Below are 23,086 nucleotides of genomic sequence, written 5' to 3' on the forward strand. Positions count from 1 at the left end.
TCTGTGCGCTTGATTATTTTTACGCCTTCGAGTCTGGCGGTGAAATCCAGGTCATCTCCGCCGGATCACCAGCCGACACGGCTCAGGCTTCTGCTCTCCGCGGATCCACAGTACCATTTCCTGATTCCGTTTTTGAGAGGTAAGGAGTTGATATTCTCCTTATATCTGTGTGATTTTGTGCAGATGGCATCAGAAGGGTGCGTAATGCCAACCGTGCCAGTTGCCCCGCGGATAGAGAGCGCAGCGGCTTTTGATTGGGGCTGGAAAAGTTGTTGGGACCCTCTGACTTCATATCCAGCTCGACAACTAAAACCCAGTGATCGGGCCATTGCGCAGGTTCAAGTTAAGGATTGTTGAATGATCCATTTATACACTGGGATATATCAGATCCTTTAACAGAATGAATATTAGGGATCAGTGCTCGTGCGTTAACGGAGACTGCAGCCGGTTGTTTTAACGGGAGTCAGAAGAATGTAACCCAGTTCTTCATCTAGAGACATAATCGGGCTCATTTTGGGTCAGAGCGCTAGCTGCTGTCTTTATTCTGCCATAATCAGCAATTTTCAAATCCTGCGATGAACGACAAAAGTTTATTAATTATTTATAATTCTCATATTTAGTTTTATTAATATTTATATAATGCTGTATTTATTGCAGTTTTTAATAATATTATATGATGAAGATTAATGTATTATCATTTTTAATAATTGATAATTATTAAAATAATTTATAATAATATTTTTATAATGATTAGGCTACTTATTATCTTAAGCTATATAATTGTTTATGATAGTGAATATATATTTATATAATGAATATTTATTAATAAAATTTAGTTTTTAATATTTGTCATTACCAAAAGTCTTTTTTCTTTGAGGCCTATTATTCATAAAGGCCTATTTTTATTCTTCAAATTTTTTTATTTTGTGATTCTCTATTAAATGTAGGCAATTTTTTAGTGCTTTAGTTTAGAACTGTGCTGTATTTCCGGCTCATCACAGTTTGTTTTCATGTTTTTTAATGGAGTATTTTAATGTGCAGTAGTTTGTATTTGGGTTGCTTGTCTTGAGGTACTTGGACTTAAACTTGATGAGCATGTAGTCAGTTTTGCAGTTTTCTGGCAGATTTTGAGATCAGCCTGTTTTATGCCAGATGTCCAGTGTTTTAATGTCGTATTTGTTTATTAATTTGCGGCTTTGATATTCAGTATTTCGCTTTAGCTGTCTGGAAAGACGTAAAATTGTCTTAAAGTTCAAAAGAATAAGATATGGATGTTAGATGTTGTTTTGGTCAATTTGCAATCTCTTCCTCTGCCGCACTGCGAGACTTCTTGATAATTCATGTTATTCAGGCTTTATTAATTGGTTATTGATATTTTAGACTTGTGAGACTGAGAATGGGACTGCACTGCATGTGTGTTTGTGCCCTCCTGTCTGTGCCCTGTGTGTCAGCTGACCCTGCCCAGACTTGTTTGGCCCAGTTTTAGACTTGCTCTCTTGTCCTTTCCTGTGCACTGCAGGTTCTGGCCCAGTTGAGGGACACAGACTTGATTGTATCATGCGCTGCCAGATAGAGTGCATTAGAGTGCTTTTTTGTTCATTTTTAGTTCAACCAAAAACGAAATTATTTGATTATTTACTCACCCTCATGTCATTCCAAACCAATATGACTATTTTTCTTCTGTGGAACACAAAAGTTAAATTTTTGAAGAATATCCTGGCCACTCTTTTCCACATAATGAAAGTTAATGAGGACTGGGGCTGTCAAGCCTCAAAATGACACAGTAGCATAAATAAAGACTATCATAAAAGTAGTCTATGACTTGTGCGCAATAACCCAAGTTTTCTTAAGCCATACAATAGTCTTGTGTGAGGAACAGAAATTATTTAAAGGAACAGTTTACAAAAAAATGAAAATTCTCTAATCATGTACTCACCCTTAGGCCATCCCAGATGTGTGTGACTTTCTTTCTTCTGCAGAACATGAACAAAGATTTTAGAAGAATATTTCAGCTCTGCAGGTCCACAAAATGCTAGTGAATGATGGCCAGAACTTTGAACCTTAAAAGCATATAAAGGCAGCATAAAAGTAATCCATACGGCACCAGTGGTTAAATCCATGTTTTCAGAGGCGATATAATAGGTGTGGGAGAGAAACAGATCAATATTTAAGTCCTTTTTTACTATAAATCTCCTCTTTCACTTTCACTTTCAGTTCCACATTCTTTTTTTCTTTTTCTTTTTTCTTTTTTTTTGGCGATTTGCATTCTTTGTGCATATTGCCACCTGCTGGTTGAGGGCTGGTCAAAGGTGGAGTTTTATAGTAAAAAAAGGACTTAAATATTTGTCTGTTTCTCACCCAGATCATATTGCTTTGAAGACATGGATTTAACCACTAGAGTCTTATGAATGACATTTATGCTACCTTTATGTGCTTTTTGGATCTTCAAAGTTCTGGCCACCATTCACTTGTATTGAATGGACCTACAAAGCTGTGATATTTTTATATAAATCTATTTTTGAGTGGAATTTAATGCTCGGGTGCTATGGATCACTTTCATGACACTTTTATAGTGCTTTCTTGGTAGTTCTCATTTAATTATGGAAAAGAGCAGCCTGAAAATCCTTCTGGAATTCACCTATTGTAGTGTATGAAAGACTGAAAATGATTTAGGTTTGGATTTGGAACCACATGAGGGTTAGTAAATTTTTGGTGAACTTTCCCTTTTAAGCCATCACTTATTTAACTTCTCTTTTCTCTTGCATTCACTCACTGACTCTTGCTCTCTGTCCATAACTATGTCATGCTTATCTTGAAGTGTTGCCTCATATTCATTCTGTATATATGAATGTGAGCTGTTCCTCTATTACACCTGAATGACGTTTATTGACACACAGAAGGACACTTTCCACTCCTGAAAGATGAGCTTGTGTCCCAGCTATGATGTCATCCGCTCTAGGCAGACAGTGAGGTGTATCAGAGTGTCGGCTGATGGATCTGTGGTGGCATCGGGCCAAGTGTAACAGTGAGTCGTGGAGGCACATGGAGCTCAAGGGCTGAAGAATGATAAATCGGTCCAAAAAGTGCAAGAAGCTTAACGGGACTTACAGTGTGTCAGCAGACTTGTCTGTCTGTCTGCACAAAACGCTCTCTGTTGTCTAAGGACTGTCTGAATAACCCACTGGACTCACTGAGTGACCATCACATGTTTGGGTTGTGCTTTCAGTTCTGAAGAATTAAACTTTTCAAATGTAAAGACCTTTTTTTATGCAGATGTATTTAACAACACTTTTAAATGCAACCTGGGGCCGGTTGCATAAACATAGCCATTAACTTAAGACTGCATCTAACAATTAGTCTGACTAACTAAAGACGCCAGAGAAAGCATGTTGCATAAAACAAGCTCACAGCTGTCTTTAATAAGACAAGTCTAATTTGCATTAGGAAAAGTAAGACACTGATCAACTTAAAAAAAAAAAAAAAAAAAAAAAAATCTGACAGTTGGCGCTCAACACAGTTTTCCATCACTGAAAATATTTGCTTATTAGAAGAATATAATGCTTCAAAATCAATTCTAATGAACAAATTCAGATTTTAACCCAAATAATAAAAAAAAGTAACTTTTCGTCTTACCATCGTAGAAGTCAAAGTCGTCTATAAAGTCTCAACTCAAGCCCCTGTTAGCTTAATCAAAGTAAAATCGTGATATGCCCAAGTATAATGATTAAACCACAAAAGGCTGAGATGAAGATAAATAAATATACAGTATGCATGTGGTGCATGCTTAAATGAATGTGTGAATCCAGCCGTTTATTCACTGATACCTCATCAAAATCATCACACACGCTCTGTGGGTGTAATAGATGACAAACAGCAGAGCACTCATTAACAGCAAAGCACGCAGCACATGCAGACTACTGGGGGGCACTGTGGATACGTTGTTGAGGCGTTGGATGAGAGAAGACATATCATGCCGTCTGTGCTTCTAAAGCAAAGTGTGGCAATACTTGTAATATTCTGATCCCTGTTGAAGTCTATTTTTTATTCTGTTCTTATTGGACTCATGCAGATCAACAGACGAGGATCTGCTTTAATGGTGGAAAAAATGTGAAGTGAACTTGGAAGCTGATCAGACCAGTACAGTATGTGTATGAGCATGAAAAACTCTTAACACAGACAGAGCACATTTTATAAAAAGCTAACTTTCACCACTTGTTTTTCTGAATAATAACATGTGAAATGATATTAATATGATTGCCTTTATGTAGACTTCATTTATGTATATCAGAGTTTATGTATGTGCATTGCCCTCATGCCGTCAGTATTGGTTTCTATGTAATCTCCGGATGAGTGCAAATGCTTTTTAACTGTTATTTCTGAACCTTTTTTGTTTGCCATTTTTATTGATGCATGTTGTTCATTTAAAAAATAAATAAAAAATCCCCAAAAGAAAAGTATAGTTCTTTGAAGTTTCTTATTTTAAAACTGTTCTTGGTAACGTTTGTGTATAAAACAAATTATAATATAATACGTTTCACATGCATGTCATTTGTGGGTTTTTTTTAAACGACATTTTAATTTAGTTAGTTGTGGTTATATCAGTTCTCATTTTTGTTTAAATATGTTGTAGTGGTAAAGCAAAGTGCATTGAGCGCTATCCTGTTGGTGTGTGATTGATTTGAGGCTGAGAGCTGGGACAGCAGCCCACTCCAGACCGGAACACTCACTGCTTGTGGGAAGAAAGCTTCCTGTCTAGCTGAGAGCCGTCTGTCTGACGCGGAGTCATCGTACGCCAAGCTTCCTGTCTTGCTGGGAACCACATCATCTGGCCTCTGGCACTGAAACGTCAGGTGGCATAAGGGCTTTGGGTAGGAGCCGCACACATGCTGAACTGGGATCAGCTGTCCTTCTCCAAACCCTGCTGTCTGTCATTATCTGAGACACTGCAGAACAGGGCTCAGATCATTGCTTAAGCGAAGACTCCCAGGAGGATCTTAAAATTACTTGCACCCCCTCAAAGCATACTTAGACAGGAGAAGAGACAACACAGCCAAAAAGAGAGGCTTGGAGGCAGTGAACACAGCCAGACACTTATGGATCAGTCCATGGAAAAGGTCAAACCACCTATGAGTCCTCTGCTTACTCTCCTTCATTATGAAACAAGCACTGATATGCACTGCTTATTCTGCATAAATCAGTGCAGTAGACATCTATGTTTTAGGAGCATGTGGACAGTGATTTTCTACCCTGTTTTGACGGTACTACAGTTTGGACTCCGATTGGAATGGATGGTCTCTCTCAGTCCTGAGGCTGATCCCTGCGGATAATCTCAGAACAGAGGCATATGGCAGAGATGGTCTGATAGGGCTGGGGTCCCTGCTTGGCCTACTGTGGTGGGAGACAGATGGAGACATGCCGGGACAGGAGGGGAAATGTTGTCCTGGGATGGCAGAGATGGAGACATTCACTAGCATTCAGTTTGTGCAGTCATTGCAGTTAAACTTTCAGGACTGGCAGTACCACAAATTAATCTGTATATATATATATATATATATATATATTATTTTTGGACTCTTAGTCATCCAACAGCTGACTAGCCATTTAGTTCTTATTTTTGTAGATTTTAATGTCTTTTTTTTTTTAGTTTGAATATTTCTTTGCTGTAGTTTAGCTTTTAGACAGTTTACACGATAAAACTCTCTTGGAGCAGTTGCATCTTTAAATTCATCCCCTTTAAAGTGATAGAAATGTTCTCATCATTTACTCATCTTCATGTTGCAGTTTGACTTACTTTCTCTCATGGAACACAAAATGAGATGTTCGGCACTATGCTAAACATATTCACCCTTCAGATTCATTGCATCGTTTCTCCACACAATGAAAGTGAATGGTGACTGACAGGGGTGGGAGAAGAAAATGTGTTCTCCGATGCATTGTGATTCTTTCTCCAAAAATTCAGATTTAAACTGCTGCAGTGCAGTGGCACTTATGTGCATGCCAGAGACAGAGTGAGATGCTAGGAAAAAATGGCCAGACATGCATATACTAAAACCAAGCGCACACTACAGGACTGATCAAAGACCAGATGTATCAACCACACAAACTATGATCCTGAAAATCATTCACAAACTCAAGCATATATCAACAGGGGACACATCAACAAACAACATGAAAGATGTGCTCGTGCCTACCATTATTGCACTGATTTGTACAAAAAGGAAAAAAACAGCTGAAATTGATGACACAGAAGATTGGGAGACGTTGGTGATGTGGACCAGCAACCGATAGTTGTGGTTATAGTTATGGGGCTGAGGTTCGATTAATTTTTAATAATTTAATGCTATTTAATACGGAGTGTGAGTATTGATTACAAAAATTGGAGGACAAGATGCATTGTGAGGCATCGAGAATTGTTTTGTAATCAAATCATTATCCTTTGAATCATAGTTGAATTGTGAGGCCAGTGAAGTTTCACACTAGTGACTGAGGCTGTCTACTACAGTCTAACATCTCCTTTTGTGTTCCACGGATGAAAGTCAGATGGGTTTTGAACAACATGATGAACTATCCCTTTATTAAACACTGCTGCTACAACCGAATACATTAAGATGGATGTCTTTGGCCATCGTATCACGTGTAGTTTTTTAGAGTCCTGCCACAAGGGCTGGGCGATATATCGATATATCGTATGTAAAGATGATTTTAACGTGCTTTCATTTGGCCATTAAGTTTCATAAAGAGCGCATCAGTAAACTAATTTATCAATCCTTCAGGGCTGTGCAATTAATGAAAATAACATCAAAATGGCAAGTTGGTCATATGCGAATATTAATCCACAAAAGGCTGCGATTTAAAGGCAGATAAACACGGTCTGTGTGTGATTCAGAACAAACCAGTGACGCACTGATCTGTGTGCATGGCGGCGCTCTCAGATCAGTTCACTTTCAAGCATTCGTGCAATCAGTTCACGTGCAAGCATTCGCGCAATTCCAAACATTAGTAACCGATACAAGTTATTATAAAATTCTACAAATGCAGCACAGAATAACAGAAAAACAGGAAATTACAGCATTTCAGAAAATACGGGACATTGTAAACTGTCAAATACACATTGCCTTTTCTGTGTCGCAGTAAAAGCTCCTTGTGAAGTTGAAGTAAATACTGCAGCACTTTCGCTGTCAAAATAAAAGCCCCAGGTGGAGGTGAAGTAAAAAGGACAGAAATATATTACTTTTGTATAACGCAAATCTAATAATCAGAATAATAATGATAATTCAGCATTATGTTATAATAATAAACCTGATGTGTCCCAGTAATAATTTTAATATATATATCAAATATTGTCAATAGGCTGAAAAATATTGAGATATAATTTAAGACATATCGCCCAGCCCTACCTGCCACGAGCCCTGCGTTTTAAGATGCCGTATCAAGTTATAAACAGCCCAACTTTTAAAAGCGTGTTTTGAGACCCCTGCATTCTTTTCCATTCAGTTGAGCCACTGACTAGCTGTTTTTATAATGCAGTAATGCATCTTATGAAAACACAACCAAAAAAAAACATGGTCAGGCAACCAACTGACATGATTTTGCAAATATGTCATTTTGCACATCCCATCTGTACAGTAGGTAATAATCCAGGTACCATAAATTGCAGCAAACCCCTTTGTGTATTTTTTAACCTTGTTGAGATTTACCCAGTGAGAAACTCATCCAGTCATTGATGCTATAGTGTTAGGTATGAGTCCTCTAATGACTCTCCCTAGTGCTTCAGTGCTGATCTCTGTTCTGATACAGGACACTGCAGCACTCTGCACCAAGCACTCTCCCTCTCTCCCCCTCTCGGTTATTCGCTGTCTCCTTAATTCTCTCTCTCTTACTCTGCAGCTTGACTTTGACATCAGCTCCTCCAGAGGACATTGCAAACACAAACTTTTAGGACTAATTATTTACAGCATCTTTACTTGGCCCCACACCAGTCTGGAAGAAGGTGACCCATCATTTGAACCAAGCAAAATCAGACAGAGCTGTTGTCAGTGTCATTTTGAGGGTTTATTTAGCCTCTTATAAACCTCGGTTTTAATCAATCAATAATTAGTGGTTCTTGCTTAAGGCTAGCAGTACAGTTATTATTGCTCATACTTGGGGATTTGAACAAACCCGTCACCCTACATATTAAAATGTAACTCGTCCCACAATGTTTGTGATATAGATATGAATGACACCTGAAATAATGTGGAGGATAAAACTGACAAATTCTTAGACTTACATTTAAGGAGGGACTGAGCCATACCTGTGGACCAGTGGCATCTGGTGCTTTTTTAAAAGAGGGGAAGCACAGATGTCGGTGAAAAAACGATACTCGCATCTTTTTCATTTTTAAAATTTATGAAATATAAATATTATTTTTATTTATTTCATTACATTTAACATTATATTTACAACATATACAAATGCCAATGGCAAAAGTGAAGATTTGTAATCACTGAATTAATTGTGTTAATAAACCACAACCAACTTCTTCTGTACCACCGATCACTCTGCTCCAACTGAATGACAGCGATTGTGTTTTAATTTGAAATGCTGTCACTCACATACATCACCATTTCAATGATTGGCTGTTTGTTATGTGGTTCAGCCCTTCGAGAGCTCGACCAATCATCAGATAGAGAAGCCAGGTTTCCAGGTGGGATAAAAATACATGGATTGAAAGCCCACTTTCTAATCAACAATAATATCATTTCCCTTATGCAGATAGCGCTCATGAAGCTCCCAGAGATTCACGCCGTGCTAATATTTTAATGCAAAACCTTGATTCCTTGATTTGAAAAAAATACAATAAAAATCGTGTCAAAATGTACATTTGAATTAATTGAAAAAAATCACCCAGCCCTTTAGGGACCAGAATGTTTCATTCGTATAATATTTGCTCATGTCTTGAACCGTGTGTCGCGCAATGGTGCGCATATGTTCAACTGTAGTTCCAGCTTCAGCCACTTGGGCGCAGTTCAGAAATTCGTAAGGGAGAGACTTCAATCTGCTTTTTACCTGGGGGCCTTTACTTTAGCAACTGTATAGCAATGCTCCAAAAACCACTCAAAACATATAAATGCATACATTGCCAAACATGGCAAAAAAATAAAAATTGTTTATTTCATTGTCTGATCTGTCAAATTTTTGTTTGGTGTCTTGCTTGAACATATAAAGTATGTGCAAACATGTTTCAAAACATAAAAGTATGGGGACTGCATTTTAAACCAAGATATGTATTACTTACTGCCTTACCAAACCATGCTTTTGCTTATTAAAAGTTTATTGAAATCCTCTACCTACAAATTCTCCAGCTGTCAAAATCATTTCATATGTAAAAGCCCTGAAGAACAAGTCTAGCATGAGCTCACAGGCACTTGACCTCTGTGGTGAGTACCGCTGAAGAATGCAGTGGAGCAGCAAAGGTCTGGCTGTCTAGACGCTGTGGGTGGAGTCTCAGAGGACTGTTGATTGATTGGCTGAGAGGAGAGATCCTAAAACTGATTAGATGTCTGCTTCAAAGACTTATGCTTGTTTGCAGACTGTGTTTGAGTTGTGAGTCTGTTAATGTGTGTGTTTCTTGTGCTTTCTGAACAATACAGTTCTTGGAAGACATGGATTTCAGCCTTTTTCTACATTCCATTTTCAAATATTATTGATTGTACATAAATTTGCCCTCTACCTTCATGAATTGTCTCAGTTTTGTGATATAAATAACATATCATGGAGTTGCCAGTATAAGGCCTGATCTGATGAATAAATCCATTAATATTTACAGATTTAGTGCATTATATTAAAGGGTAATCAGTTTTCTTTTTTGGTGCAGAAAGAAAGTAATCTCCATTTGCTGTTGCTAGGGCAGCCGAAATCTTGAACATATTTGAATACATCCCAGATTTTGTCTTCTTGGCTATTCAATATTGAATGTTAAGCTAAATAAACTGTTCTCTTAAGACAGGTGGGGTAAATGACATGCAGTAAGAGGTGGGATTAGGTGCTGTCACTAGGGGCAACCAAGACCCAAAAACTTATAATGATTATTAAAGTGTAAAAGAGATTGTTAGGAGAAAGAGAGAGCTGCAGAGGGAATGCAGATACTGCAGTTTTGGTGGAGAGACAAAGAACACCCAACCTGACACTGTGCAGACAGACTCGCTGTCATAAATTCATTCTGTTTTATCTGTTCTAAACTAACCACTGTCTGTATAGAAGTATTGAGGCCAGTGTGTGGCTTACAGTTAGGGTTCAGCACTAAAAACCCGTTCTTATTCAAAATTGGTTCCATTTAAAAAAATTAAATAAATACCAGATTTACCACATTTCGGATCACAAACGAACATTCTTTACACTAAACACTAAAATTCAGATACAGTGACAGTGCTTCCTGCACTATTAATTACTAAATATCCTACGAAAGATATAGCGCGATCAGTGTAGTCTGATTTCTGAACAAATTACTTTTTTTTTGTATTTTTTTTTAATGAATCAAAACACTTATGAATGACTTGTTAAACTGAAATTTTAATTGAACCAAGAACTGTTACTGTGTCTGTGTAACAGTATGTGTACTTACTAGGGATGTGCACGGATAGTTGACATTTGGTTAACCGCTCGACGCACCACTATTCGAATACCAAAATCACTATTCGGTGATTTTGCACACGCAATAGAGGTCTTCAACCTCGACCTCGATGAGTTCTGACAAACCGTCAGGTTTTGAGTCAGTTTTTCAAGTATAGGGCGAGTTAGAGGCTGTTCAAACATGCTTTTGTGTCCATTTGCGCTATTTTTCTATATACTGTTAACACGCGTGGGACGGGTGTCTTTGACTGTTGCGCTGAATCTCAGTTTTCTCTTTCAGGGTCTCGCGCAAGTTTGACACATTTTTAGACACCAAGTAAAGTAAAAAATAACTATTTTTTTTTTATAAACGTATCATGAACCACCTGCGTTGTTTCATTCTTTGTGCTGTGATGCTTTCTGAAAAAGTTCAGATTGCAAAGTGTACTTCATGTGACTGTTACACAAAGGAAAGTTTCAGCGCATTATAAACGGTAAGACAGTGTTTTATTTACATATTTACTGTTTACACTGTACATATTTATGTACAATAGTTAGACAAGTTCAGTGGCATTTAATTTTAAACCATTTAAAAATCAAAGCACCCTGAAGAGGCTATTTAACCACAGCAGTGTTTCTTTTATTTTTTTATATTTCATCCCCTTTTCTCCCAATTTGGAATGCCCAATTCCCACTTCTTATTAGGTCCTCATGATGGCGCAGTTACTCACAATCCGGGTGGTGGAGGACAAGTCTCAGTTGCCTCCACTTCTGAGACCGCCAATCCATGCATCTTATCACGTGGCTCGTTGTGCATGACATCGTAGAGACTCCGCATGTGGAGGCTCATGCTGCGATCCATGCACAATTTACCACACGCCTCATTGAGAGCGAGAACCACTAATCACGAGGAGGTCACCCCATGTACCCTCCCTAGCAACCGAGCCAATTTGGTTGCTTAGGAGACCTGGCTGGAGTCACTCAGCACACCCTGGATTCGAACTCATGACTCCAGGGGCGGTAGTCAGCTACCCAGGCCCCCTTAACTGCAGCAGTGTTAACTCCACGCACATAACAATACTTGCGTTCACTGCCTCACGGAAATGTTAGCCCGCCTGGGTAGAGCGCATATACTGCATGCAGTGACAATTTGATTAATTTTGTTTTACTTTAATGTGACATTTTATCATTTAAAGCTCTATGTGTTTTGCTATTTAGGCTCATCGCTCACTGTGCACTTTATTAGCTGCTATTTTGAGCGTTTGAGGAAATTCTATTCCAATTCCTGCGTCCCGATGAAAAAACGATTAACTGTTCATGAAACCTCACGGTTAACCGAATGTTAAAGGAGTCACTGACCAGTTGTTCAAATGACAACATGTAGTTAAAAATATATTAACTTATTTTATTAAATATATAAATTTGACTTTGTTGCAATAAGTGGTGTTTTATAAAAATAAATGTAATTTACCAACATCATTTGACGACAGATTTCTGATGGTAGTAAATGCAATAAGAATTCTTATTTCACAATATTTCTTCCTCCAAATTACGAAAAGAATCAATGGACACTTTTCTCACTCCCGGGTTTTGGTTTGCGGAAGTAAACGATTGCAGGGTAAACTTCGATAACGGTGAATGGGAGACCACGGCAAATAGTATTTTTGCTTACCCATTTGCTCCAACATCAAAAGAAAAACTCCACTATTACGTTTCCACAACTTTCCAAATGAAGAAAATAAATAGAGCGGTTGATTACGACCGTCAGTAGAGAGAAGATGGAGAATTTACTGTCACTCTCTCAGCAGCTGCAATATCTGTGGTAACTGTATGTAAAACTGTACGTTTTTTTTTACTAATTTAATGGTAAAATAATACAAAGTATAATTTTACACAAAATTAAAAAAAATTGCAAATATAAAAAAGTTTGCTAGATTTACGCTGCTAGATCAGGCGGAAACAAGTCATCACAGTCTGTGAAAAGGGTCCAAAATACAATTAAGGTGAATCGTAATCTGAACCAGAATCACTAATTACCTTACGATTCCCATTCCTACGTGCAATGTGGCTTTCCTCCTTGACTTACCGTCCTTTAACATTTTTTTCTGTCTCTGTCTGTTTCTCTCTCTCTCTCTCCCTCCCTCCCTCCACAACTCTCAGTTGGGTGTCACAAAACTCCAGGACTGTCTCTCACACACACACACACACACACACACACACCTAAAAACAGACTTTCCCAGACAGCTAAGTTGACATTTGCTAACCAGCAGATCCTGGTTGTCAGGTCACCTTAGGACCCATGCAGGAAAAGTGTTAAGCTGGCTGATTACCGGCAGACCTGTTTGCCCTGAAGGCATGTGAGACAACAAATCTTTTCACTTTGTTAAGGTGGATGAGTTACATATTTGCCTTTTTGGCTGGTCCATCTGAACTTGATGGAACTGCCAGAATTGGGTAACAAAATAAATTGAAGAGGATTATCACTGTTTTGACACTCTTCTTGAGCTCATAATCATTTTAAGTGTCATCTTTAAAGCTGGTCAGATGTCTTAAAGGAATAGTACCCCCAAAAATGAATAATTCAGATCATTTACTCACCCTTATATTGTTCCATAACTGTATGGCTGTAAATTTCAAAACTGTAGTTTTCAAATGCACAAATTTGTGCAAAATGTGGTTTGTACCGCTGTCAGGTGTTTCTTGGTATCTTATGATTCTTTGAACTGTTAGAAAAGTAGAGGTAGTGGAAACTATTTTGCTTTCTCAAAGCACACTTCGTGCTGTTGAATTAATTGAATTAATGGAGGATTAATCTGGGAGCATATAAACTCCTGCACATTGTTGACCTGAGGATATCTGTACGTTCTAATATGCACTGACACCATCAGGTGTAGTCAACCCTAGCACCTAGCCTAGAGACATGGCATTTAGCGCAGTCTCACATAAGGTAGGCTCACTAGGCTGCTATAAAGCTTCATCATGATTTAACCAGGCACAGAGAGAGAAAAAGTGTCAGGACCCATGCTGATATCACATTACACATCCAGTAGACAGACCGAGATGGAGAGAATGTTTTAGAAGGTTTATTACAGTCATTTCAGTTTGTTTCAGTGTGGCTGCTGTTCAGACTTGTCAAACTGAATGCTTCAAGAGACACCTCCACAGTTGTCATTTGTGTGTTCTTATGTATTTCTGTGTCTGGTTGGTTTCTTGACAACCTGTCTACCTTTTCACAAGGGATGCGCTGATACCACTGATTTATAAAATAGAACTGGATTGCTCATGACGCCATATCAGTCAAGCCACTGCGCCGCCATATTGCTATGCCCAAACATTCCAATGTCCCTATTGACTTAATAAGAAATCATCTAATTTCAGCAAGTAAACATTAGTCATTTAATCACCGATTTTATATCTGAAATCTGAATGTACATCCCTACAACGCAAATGTAAAATGTAACGCATGTAATTATTTAGTTATTTATTTAAAGGTAGGAATTGTTCCTGTTTCTTGAAAGACTGAGCGAGTTATGTATATCTACTCTATATCAAACAGTATCCACCTCTAACAAACTTCATCAGTGAACAGATCAGCTGAATGTAAATAGGGATGCACCGATACCACTTTTTCTCTTCCGATTCCGATATCGGAAATATCAGTATCAGCCGATACCGATCCGATACCAGTGTTGTTGTTTTTTCATAATCAGTGTAGAATATCTTTACATTATTGTGTGGAACTAATTGGGTGTACTCTTTAATATGTAAAGAAACACAAACTCTAACTACATATTATTTCAATATAAATGTATAGCTTGTTAGCTTGTTAAGAAAAACTTTATTGTTAACTAGTATACTGGATAATGTAGCAGCAAAATTAACAGTAATTCCAGTAGAAGTCATCAGTAGAAAAGAAGCCTTTATATATATATATATATATATATATATATATATATATATATATATATATATATATATTTGCAAATATTTTTCAACTTGTATCTGGACTTTAAAGGATTCAGATCTCTTTTTTGTTCAGTTTAGTTGCAAGAAATCAGTCCATTTTCCATTCACACAGTTATTTTTTGGAACCCATTCAACTTAAATATTATTATAATTTGTAAACAAATGATAATAATAATAATATATTATAATAGTAATATATAGTAATATATCTCAATAGTGCACCTTTAACTTTTAAACCCTCATGCTTTTATTTTGACATTCTGAACTCTCCAGGAAGTCCTGTATGTGTCTGTTTGTTGGCAAGTTCACAGTAGTTTAATTCGCTTCTTATTCAAATTATGGTAAAGAAAAAAAAAAGCACCTCCACTGCCATTCTAAATGCATATTATATGAGAACCGAACTTTTGAGCATCTACATCTGAGATGTTGTTCGTGTGTAGCGCTCAAATATTGTGCACCGTGTGAAGGCTAAAAATAGTCGCAAGTGTGTAAACAGAGCAGCGCCATTCAATAACGCACTGGAGCTGTGCATGCATTTTATATATTTACTTATTAAACACAGTCTTTTGTGATTCACAGAGCTATTGCACGTCTTCAAGTGGCTTTAAATAAAATGCAACAGTCATATGAACTACTTTGTGTTTTAATGGTTCTTTTATGTCATTTTTGGAGCTTGCCCGTAATGAACATGACTAACACACAGTATCAGATTTAGATCGGGCTCGTTGGACTGATACCCAATCCGTTTAAAAATGTCAGTATCGGAGCCGATACCGATCCGTGTATCGGATCGGTGCATCCCTAAATGTAAACAAGTTCACTAAAACTGAGGTAAGATACAAACAGACATTTTCAGATTATTTATTGTAAACAAAGTGTTTGTTCAGATTTTCTTTTTTTTACATTTTCATCAAAAAGTGCCTTGTTCTTGCAGTCACTTGAATATGAGCGCACATTTTCTCTCTCTCCTTCTATCACGAGCAGCGGGCGCGCAGAAAGGGAGACACACAAAGCAAAGTTGGTTCAAATTAAACTGTTACGCTAGGTTTAAATGGCAGATCAACACGTATTTATGATATGTATCCATGTATGACTACAGAGAGCACTTCAATATGAAATCATGCAAATCCTGGGCATTTAAGGCGATTTTGAAATCCCAGACTGACTTTTTTAAAGTCCCTTTCAGGGGTAAGGATGTATTGTCACCCTAAACAAGCAGATATTACAGCTTTTCCTACTTACATTACAACTTGTGGACAGTTTTGCCTCTTCCTTTGGTGATTGTTGTTCTGCATTGATAGACTGAACTCCGGGGCAGGTGAATGCTCTGACCTTGCTAGCCGCATATATCTTCTCCCTCTTAACGAGTATTATCCATAATGAGCAAATTAAAAATGATTGTCACTAGAGGGCGAAATGCAACTGTCGTATCTGCAGGTCGGAGATGGTGAAACGGGAGTGTTTTCACCTGTCAGTCATTGATGATCTATGAGAGTTTGGGCATACCAAGATGGCCGTTTTTTTTATGCCACCTTGTTTCAAATCACTGATAATTAATTACATAACTTCAGAAATTTAAATAATAACTTTATTGTCTGTCTCTACCTGTCTTCCATGTTTTAGAGTAACTGGTCTCAGTTTTAAACAAAAAATGTAAACAAAAAGCACATTATTAACTCCATTAACACTGTTAACTTGCATTTAAAGGGTCATGACATACACTTTTTTTTTTTTTTTTTTTTTTTTATTATCTTCCCTGAGGTCCACTTATAGTGTCAGTAAAGTTTTTTTGCACCAAAACAGTCATAATTTTATAATATATTATATTTTTCCACCCTGACTCTTGCTCGCTGTCTGAAAAGCTCAGTTTAAAGCTGTCTGGCCCTTTAAGTCTTCAATGGAAATGACACTGTTCTGATTGGCTAACTTCGTACAGTCCCTCAAATACAGCTATATTTGAAACTCAATCGAAAGAAAATGAACAAACATTATATTGTAATTTATAAAACTACATTTCAGGGTTAACACAACGTACAGCTAACACATTTCATCTGAATGTATAAAAATTTTCACTCAAGCACAGCAAATATCAAACAGTCATGACATTTGAAACATTTGTGAATTAAACTGTGAACTACTCACAGGTCCGGTAATATTTAACAGCAGCATCTTTTAGTTCCTTTGCAAAGCTTGAATCATATTGTGACTGGTTCACAAGCAATTCATGTTTTTGGTATGATCCAAAAGCATAGAATGCATGCTGAAATATTCTGAATAAGCAAATGTAATACAGTCCATGGTGATGTTGGGTGCTTCAGTCGGCTTCAACAGGCCAAAGCAGAGACGCTGGAGTTCAACGGAGCGACATCTCGCATCTTCCGTGTTTGTATACACACAGAACGGCATGTGTTTCTCCCAGACACCAGCGGCAGCTGAATGAGACATGTTTTTAAAAGTTGCTCTTGTACCTCTCTTAAAACGTGTTGCACGTTGCCAGAAACGCATCGAAACAATACAAGATGTCCATCTAGTCCATGTTTACAAAAGACCAACAATTAAATATAGCACAGATGGGTGCAAAAATGGTCCAGTACGCATTCAAAACAACAGAAAACAGCGTAGCTGAATGAAACAGAATGGAGGTCTCCTTTTTTAGAGTAATAACTTTATATCACGTCCTTTATAAGCAGCACAAGATGCATGATAATGGTCAAATCTAGTCATCTAGTGTAGAAAAACATTTAAATATATTTAAACATGAAGTTGTCCTGTGTAAGTCCACCTTGCTGTAGATGAATCTCCCATGACAGGCCCATCTCTCCTCTTCACCTGTGTGACTGACTGTGAGCACCAGTGGGCGGGGCCAAAGGTGCAACAATGAAAAATAGCCATTGATGTCTTGCTGGAGGCAGCTGAAGTATTTGGTCCTTGTGACATCACAAGCTCCACAAATTCCAAACAGCCCATTTCTAGAGCCTGGTTTAAAATAAATGCTATTTTTCTATTAAGGAGGAAGTTTTCAGTTCTGAAACTTACAGTATGTTTTTATAGTACAATGACCAAAAGATCAAGGAAAATTGTATTCTTCATGTCATGACCACTTTAAATGAATTTTGAATAGTCTCCTGTTAGGCTCACATTCAGTTGGTAAGATTTCTTAATAAAAAATAAAAAAAGTTCAAAGCAAAAAGGCTTTCTGAATAGGCCCCTGTCTGCAGTTAGTCAAACAAAGTGAAAGTCCCACCCCCAACTCACACCATTGGTTGAATAATATTGATGGGACAGGGTCTAAGCGAGTCTCTAAAAACAGAGCAATTTTCATAATGCCACAGAAAGACAGTGCTTACAGTTTTCAAGAAAATTTACCTATTATAGGCTTACTTATAGTTGTCTCTGCATATTAAGCTAGGAGAGAAGAAAGTATTTTGACACTGAAAAAGTTACATACTTCAGCTTGAACTCACTGAATTCTGAATAATGAAGCTTGTCCCTTTTTATCTGAAACAGCCTGCGCTTTAGCTTTAACAAACTCATATACCTTGCTGTGTCAACTTCAAGGTACGTAATGAATTTAGTTAGTGTTAAAGTTTTAATGGTAGTTCAACCTTTTGAAAAGCTCAGTAATTGCAACTCTGCTGTCATTGTCACCAAATTTAGTAGTAATTCCGCACAATATACATTTTCTTTCGAACAGCATGAGTTGTAAGATAATTGTCAGAGTCCGTGTTATTTTTTTATTTTATTTTTTGCCCAATTTTGACCGGAAATAATTGGCCCTGATCATCAGCTGTTTTTAAACAGTCGGCTGATGTATGATAGCCCAGATAATTCATTTTATCAGCCGGTACTGATGTTTGGCTTTTACATTGGAGCATCTCTGATTTCACTATTCTAGGACTCAGAGAGCAGGGCCTGAAAGTGATTTTCAAAGTTTGTTTGGCTCAAGATGATCCAAAATGTCTTAAGAAATTGCCAATATGCTTGTAATTACTGCTGGCGTGGAAGATTGGTGGGATACAAGATATATTTTTGGATTGCTGACTTTTTTGTGGTTGACCCCCCTATGATGTAATAAACCATCACTGTGTTGGGTGTGTCACAGTCTATCTTAGACTCAGAATGTAAATGTGTATGCAAGTTAAGGGCAAATGGCAAAACTAAGACTTTGAGTGTGTAAAAAAAAATTCACTTTTGCAAAAATAAATTTCTAGGACCAGAGTGGAACAAGAGTTCCAATGTTCTGACAGATTTGGAGACAGTTCTGAATATGAGCCAGTTCTCATTTCTAAACTCAAGTGATGACCCAATTAATTCCGCTCTGCTCAGTGCATACTCAACATTGAACTTTGGCTCATCTCGACAGTTGGTTACATTTATCCCACAACATGTTTTGATGTGTCAGATGTCATTTCTGACGTCATTAACCTCTGTGTGGTTCTAACTGAAGACAGGGATCAGACATAAGCCTAATTCAAACCAAAACCCATGAAGATGAATTTATGTAATTTTGTTGCCCAAAACCTTAAACTTGCAACATCTGTTTTTCAGCATCATAAAGGATCTGATATAAACATTGAATATAGATGTCCCACATCCAAGATTCGAAAGCAGAACACTGTGTCAGAGAGAGATCATATTTTACATAGTCCAACATTCTTCTGATCTTTAATCACAGAAATCTGAAGAATTTCTTTAAAGGTAAAGCTTACAACAACAATTTCTAAATTCCAGAGAGGTTTTCTGGGTCAAAAGCTAGACCAAAGAGGTAAACTCTTTTTTTATTTATTTTTTTATTTTTTTTTCCAGAAACAGGCCACAGATGTCACCTAAAATGGACTAGTTTTACTTTTTAGTTTTTATTTATTTATTTTTAATTTTGATATGTTTAGCAGTGGTGCAAATTAGCATACTGACAGGATGCTGTTCTTTGCTTTTAGATAGTTTGCATGGTAAAACCCTGTTGGAAAAGGTGTGCCTTTAAATGAATTCCCTTAAAAGCACTGCCACTACTGCTATACACATTCAGATGTCAGAAGTCTTTGGCCATTGTGTCGTGGCTCACACAGTTTTATGAGCATCTTGCGCCATGAGCTTTGCATTTATAAGATGCCGTGTCAAGTTGAAGAAAGTTTCAAAAATGCATCTCAAGACCCCTGTAATGTGTTGTATTCTGTGCTCTATTCAGCTGTTTTTGAAAAAAAGAACGCCCCCTAAGAATTGAATCTGAGCGGGTCAGGTGAAATCGAAAACCAGCCTAATTGTTCAGGGCTTCCAAAACTAGTTGCGCATCCCTAATCTAAAACAAGCAAGTTTATTGTGAAAAACAGTGTCTATTCAGATAATAACTGGAAAGTTTTATTTAAACAGAGCGAAAGGCCTGCATTCAGTCCACATGCTTTCAGATCATGCATCCCTCCCACTTTACAGGAATATGTAGATACATGGTTGGTTTTCCCCAAAGTTCAGCCTTTTTTATTCCCTACTCTGAGAGCAGAACCTTGCAGAAAGGGACACACTGGGGAACAAAGAGATAACAATGAAGAAAAGTAAATCTAAACATCTGGCAGATGTTCATCTGTCTTATCTGTGTTCGCTGTAGTAGTGGTGTCCTGAAACGACCTCACTTGACTGCGTGCATCTTGGTCTTTGTTTGATCTGGACAACGTTCTCTTGTTTCATGTGTGTGAAATATAATTTATTGCGTGATGGATCTGTGCACTCACTGGAAGGCTTGGCAGGGGTCAGACAAGGTGAGGGCATGCCGTGTATCTAAGTAAAACAGCCCATGTGTAGTCGGCAGTCTGGGCTCAGCGCGACGTCCGCTGGGATGTCAGAGAGCTTTAAAGTTTGACTGAGGACATGTTCTTCTTTGTCTGTTGCTCTAGTCTTTTCCGAGACAAACTGGAGTGGTTTTTCTAAGAAGTTCAATCAATGATATTAAGAAACATTAGCTGTGACTTGTGATATCTCGGTGTCCAGTAAAGGGTTGTGGCGTGTTATGTAACGGTCATTAACTGCTGTCTCTCCCACTGAGGGTTGTAGATACTAATGTGCATCTCTTCACAGAAACTTGTTGTTTTGTTGCTACTAAAGAACTACAGAATGAACATAAAATATTGATGTGTCAGCCTCCCACTGCTGCTAATTCTTGTTTAATCCAAACAGTCTGTCAGGCCTGCAGTAGACTAATATTCCAATGAATAAAGATCAGCCCTTACACAAATATACTGTGATAACCATAGTTTTCATGCACTTAAAAAATGACTGTGGCAGTACCATGCATCATACCATTAGTAGCTGAGTTGCACTTTATTTTACAGTACGTGTACTTTCAGTAAACTTACAGTGTATTTACCCAAGAAAGTACTGAGTAATATTAGGTAACTACATGTACTTAATATGGGTTAAGGTTGGGGTTAGGTTTAAGGTTAGGGTTAGTACCTAGTAATTACTGTAGTAGTTGTAATTATATAGTACGTAAATGTAGAACAGTACTGTAAAATAAAGTGCTACCAGTAGCTGGGTTTCCATCCATGTCTTCATGTTTGTTTTGATGTATCACCAGGCCCAGATAATATCTGCGTGCATACAATTCCGTAGATTTCTGTAGAATTGCAACCTCTGTCGTTCACAAAAGTTCTACACATCTCCCACCCCTTGTATGTTTGTTAATTAAATATTATTTGCAAATTTGTGTATACTTTTAGCTACCAATATGAGTATACTACATTCATCTCCATTTAACACATTTTACCAGGTTTAAATCCTTTCCACAGAATTCTGCAGTTTTTCCCTCAAAATCCGCGCAGAAAATGCAAAACAAATTCCACAGATATTCTACCATCATGGGCCTGGATATCACATAAAAACTGCTGGATGAAAACACCAAGATGCAAAAAAAAATTCCAAATGCGCATAAACAATTTAAACGCTCCCTTGAGGTGGATAGATTGTATTTATTTTTATTCGGTTACAAGTCATATGCATGAATCATGATGAAAACACATTTACAAATTACATTCGTAGATGCACATAAAAAAAAAAAACTCATGTGACTGCATCAGGGACTAAAAACGAAATGTTTTTCATTTCGGTTTGTTCTGAGCAAAAACTTTTATTTTTCCGTTCCGGTTCAGAAGTTCCGCAGTCTCCTTTCCAAAAGGTTATCGGTTAGAACAAAATGAAAGAGAGGTTAATAATGTTCTTTTTAAAATGACAGTGCTCTGTGCAAAGGGGTGGGTGAAATACTAATTACAGTGTTGCCAGATCTCACAAGAGAAACAAACGACCTGGTCTGGAAAAATAAGCCCAAAATAAGCCACTTGCCTCACCAAAATAAGCAAAAATAAGCAATTGTTTTTTTTCCTGTGTGGTGGATTTATCGGCATAGAAATCATCACAAGCAGTTAATTAACAGTTAAGTATAATTTTATTTACAGATCTGCTTCTCAGTCAAATCCCAGCAGCATCAAATCTGTATTAATGCATCATATCTAACAATAATCCAGTGAAGACTTGGAAACAACTGAGAAATGTTATTTTTACCTCTAATAATGTTTTCCTTGTATCTGGATTAGCTGTGCATGTATATGTAGTAATTATAGTTGTTAAAACAAGTAACAAGTAATGTAGTAATTATAGTTGTTCACAGAATGCGACATCCACAATGGGCAATTAGGCAAAGAAATGTGTGATGCAACAGTTTCCTTCAGAATCAAAGCATGTGTTTCATTTTTTCAGGCATCATGAAGTGGTATAGTTCCAAAAACTTACTTTGATAAACCCTTTGGCCTTTAGTTTTTTTTTAAATTATCGGAACAAAATTAACCGGTTATAACCGGTTACCAGCATTTAAAAATTGCGTCTGGAACAATGTAAACTCACTTTGTTCTGGTTTTCGGTTATGTTCTACTACAAATTTCATTTGTTTTCGGTTTTCGTTTTCACTTTCAACTGAATTATTCTCTCACAATCAGATTCAGCAGCAGACCAATAATATGTCATCACAGCATCTCAAATGGTGCTCTGGTCATCCTAAAATGCCAAAGCCTGTCATCAAAATGATTGAGTACTGTTACCTCCCAAAATTGTCTGACATGCTGTTGCTCTCTGACATAAGTTATCTGCCGCCAATCACTAGCAGACATGAAGTTTGTCAGAATGTGTTGTCTGCGCAATCTAAGCTACAAGTAATGTATTAAATTTCATTTAAAGTAATGTATAATATAAGGTATTTGCTCTTCATCATGTGACTTTTTTGGGCTTTTTCAAAAACAGAGTTTTGCCATAGTTTTTCCATGGTATATTCTTATGGTAATGCCATAAACATTTTGTAAGGATAATTAAACAATTATTGTTCAATAAAACTGTGATATTTGTATTAGACATCCAAATATGACAAAATGAAACAAAAAGATTCTGAAAGAAAGATTCCAGTCCACATGAATAAAATTTTACTGTAGTAACAATAACTGCTCAAAACTATACTGGAACCATAACTATACCATTACTATGGTAACCATGGTAAATG

At 37.3% G+C, this 23,086-nt stretch overlaps 1 protein-coding gene across 3 annotated transcripts in view; it reads left to right on the forward strand.

The window, feature by feature from the left end:
* LOC127452802 (low-density lipoprotein receptor class A domain-containing protein 4-like) overlaps positions 1 to 23,086 on the forward strand; it is a 79,215-nt gene continuing 56,129 nt past the window's right edge. For all 3 annotated transcript variants that reach the window (XM_051718526.1, XM_051718527.1, XM_051718530.1), the window contains exon 1: positions 1 to 139. The gene's annotated coding sequence lies outside the window, so the exon portion shown is untranslated. The remainder of the gene's footprint in view (positions 140 to 23,086) is intronic.

Source organism: Myxocyprinus asiaticus, chromosome 15, assembly GCF_019703515.2.
Source record: "Myxocyprinus asiaticus isolate MX2 ecotype Aquarium Trade chromosome 15, UBuf_Myxa_2, whole genome shotgun sequence".
Taxonomy (NCBI): domain Eukaryota; kingdom Metazoa; phylum Chordata; class Actinopteri; order Cypriniformes; family Catostomidae; genus Myxocyprinus; species Myxocyprinus asiaticus.